The sequence below is a fragment of the Chiloscyllium punctatum genome, chromosome 36 (genome assembly GCF_047496795.1).
Source record: "Chiloscyllium punctatum isolate Juve2018m chromosome 36, sChiPun1.3, whole genome shotgun sequence".
In the NCBI taxonomy this organism is placed as follows: Eukaryota; Metazoa; Chordata; class Chondrichthyes; order Orectolobiformes; family Hemiscylliidae; genus Chiloscyllium; species Chiloscyllium punctatum.
Window position 1 is genome coordinate 54887375 of NC_092774.1, and position 3192 is coordinate 54890566.

General features: G+C 46.9%; 1 non-coding gene across 1 annotated transcript; it reads left to right on the forward strand.

The window, feature by feature from the left end:
- The first annotated feature begins 1764 nt into the window (after positions 1 to 1764).
- Positions 1765 to 1836, forward strand: trnae-cuc (transfer RNA glutamic acid (anticodon CUC)). Its single transcript has one exon. It is a non-coding gene; the product is annotated as a tRNA-Glu (tRNA).
- The last annotated feature ends 1356 nt before the right edge of the window (positions 1837 to 3192 follow it).

Below are 3192 nucleotides of genomic sequence, written 5' to 3' on the forward strand. Positions count from 1 at the left end.
AACCCACTGTCTGTCAGGATGGAACAAGCAGATATCAGCGGAAATTTTGATCGAAATGAAGCAGGCACCTGAGGACAAGGGTGTTTCCTTTGCCAGTGAAAGATACTGCTTCACAAAGTTGGGCCTGTGGAAGGGAATCTGTGACGGTGATTATCTTTGGTTGTTCACCTTGTGAATGTTCCCATTGCTGCTCATGTCCGTGTTAACGTCAGAGCTCTGAACATGGTGGTGTAAGCTACTCTCAGGACCATGGGCGCAATGGATGACGTATCTGACTCCACCTACCTGTTTGAAATGCAGCTCACAGCTTCTTCACACACCCCAATTAATCTTTCTCATTGTCCTGAAACCGGCATATGGGTACAATTCCTAATCTGCAGGAATGAGAATCTTTTCACTGTCTCGTGTCAGTAAATGTCCCTGAGAACATCAGAGTCAAGTCACAGCGCCGTCAGAGGAGGGGAAGCTGAAAGACCCCACACACTGGTCACGGGCACATTTCACTTTCCCCAACACACCGCCCCAACCACTGCGGCTCTTGGGAGTGGAAAGGGAACAAACACCAAAACCCAGTCTCAGCTTTGTGAGTCTTCAGGAAATAAGAAAACTGTTCATCCCTTCGGATCTTCCACCCTGGGCTGACAGCCTTGATTTTAAATGGCTGTCCAGTCAGTGCCGATTCGTTTTGGCTGAAAAAAAATCTTCCTTATCTCATCCCAGCATTTCTTGCCACAGAGACCTGTGCGGCAGAGTTCATGTATATATTTCCTTGTATAGTATTTTGTAAATAACATTCGTTTGCTGGTTGTTTGTATCGGGTATTTCAGGTTCATTAGCCGCTGTTTAAGTGTGTTGGTAAATTTGTGGGCGACCATGATGCTGAGAGGGTTGAGTTGTCCGGACATCATTTCCCAGATGTCTTTATTGTAAAGTAATGTGGCTAGGGTTTCTGCAGACGTTGTGTCTGCTTGTGTCAGTTTGTTGATGTGAAATCGGCACACTGGTTTTATTGGGTAGGCAAAAGTGAGGACTGCAGAGGCTGGAAACCAGAGTTTAGATCAGAGTGGTTCTAGAAAAGCACAGCAGGTCAGATAGCTTCCGCGAGGATCAGGAAAATCGACGTTTCGGGCAAAAGCCCTTCATCAGGAATAGAGGCAGGACCCCTCCAGGGTGGAGAGATAAATTGGGGGGTGCTGGGCCGAAGGTAGCAAAGAGTGCAACAGGGGGTGGGGATGAGGTGACAGGTCAGAGAGGAGGGTGGAGCGGATAGGTGGGAAGGGAGATTGGCAGGTGAGACAAGTCTTGACGACAGCGCTGAGCTGGAAGGTTGGAACTGAAGTTAGGTGGGTGGAGGGGAAATGAGGAAACTGCTGAAGTCCAAATTGATGGCCTGCGGTTGAATTTACCCGAAGCGGAAGATGAGGCGTCCATCCTCCAGGCATCGGGTGGGGAGGGAGCCGCGATGGAAGAGGCCCAGGACCTGCATGTCCTCGACAGTGTGGGAGGGGGTGTTGAAATGTTGGACCATAGGGCGATGGGGTTGATTGGTGCGGGTGTCCTGGAGATGTTCCCTCAAGTGCTGTGACTAGACTCTGCGAGGAGTCTCCAGTCTCCCCAATGTAGAGGAGACCGCATCGGGAGCAATGGATACAAGAAATGATATTGTTGGATGCACAGGTGAAAGCTTTCCAACTGCTGTGGCCTGGATTCGATTTCCGAGCAGGAAAGAAAATTTCAGTAGAGCCATCAGAGCATATCTGCATCCCCCTGGTGGTCTAGTGGTTAGGATTCGGCGCTCTCACCCCCGCGCCCCGGGTTCGATTCCCGGTCAGGGAAGCAGTTTTCTTGGGGTTTATCGGATACACGCTCTTCTCAAATGCGCTGTACAGTTAATTATTGATCTTCGGAGTTCCTGGGTGCTGCAGTGTGTAGTGGCTCGTTGAAATAGTGTCCTGATTCAGATTTGCATGTATGTGTAGGGATGATTGCTTCTGTAGTTAAGTTCTTGGTTCGCGTGCGTTGTTTTCCTGTAGACGCTGTTTTGAATTTACCATTGACTGTTCGCTCTACTGTGACATCACGAAATGGCACTTTGCTGTTGATCTCCTCTTTTGTGAATTTTATGCCAGTAAGGATAATGTTGATGGTGTTGTAGGTTTCCTCTAATTTGTTTCATTTTTTGATGACAAAAGTGTCATCGTTGTAGCGGACTCAAACTTTGGGTTGGATCATTGGAAGAGCTGTTTGTTCGACTCTCTGCATTATTGCTTCTGCTAGGAATCCTGATGCTGGTGATTTCATGGGTATTTCGTTGATTTGTTTGTAGGGCTTGTTACTGAATATGAAGTGGGTGGTAAGGCACAGTTCCATGAGGTTGGCAGCGTTGTCATTGCTGATGAATTTGAGGCTGTATTTGTGTCTTTGGTTGTTCGCGTAGTGTCTTCAGTTTTCTTTGGCCACGTTGATGTTAATGGATGTGAACAGGGCTGTTATATCAAAGGACATCATTATTCCATCCTATTCTATCTTAGTGTCTTTGGTGTTCAGGAATGTTTGGATGGAGTAAATGGAGTAGCGTGAATCTTCGACTTGGTGTTTTACTCTTCAGTGGAGGCCTTTGACTAGTCTGTATATTGGTGTTCCAAGTAGTGAAACTATGGCCTAAGGGGGGCTCCTGGTTTGAAGGGGAGGAGAACAACAACAAAGTGCCATTCCTGGATGTCACAGTAGAGCGAACAGTCAATGGGGAACTTCAAACTAGCATCTACGGAAAAACCAACACACCCAAACCAAGTACTTAACCACAGAAGCAATCATCCCAACATCCACAAATGAAGCTGCATCAGGACATTATTTCAACGAGCCACTACACACTGCAGCACAGAGAAACTGCGAAGAGCACAAGAGAAATACATATATAGTGTATTAAAGGAGAACGGGTACCGAATAAACCCAGTCCACCGATTTCTCATTGATGCTTCCAAGCTGACTCTCAAAAAGTCGGTTTGTCCCTCCATTCTTTCCTGTTTGTTTTTTGTGGGTTTGACTGAGTATTGGAGTTGGGAGGTTTTGCTGTGGTTGTACAGGACATTGGTTAGACCACTTTTGGAATATTGTGTGAAATTCTGGCCTCCCTCCTATCAGAAGCATATTATGAAATTTGAAAGGGTTCTGAAGCACCAATGGGTCCGC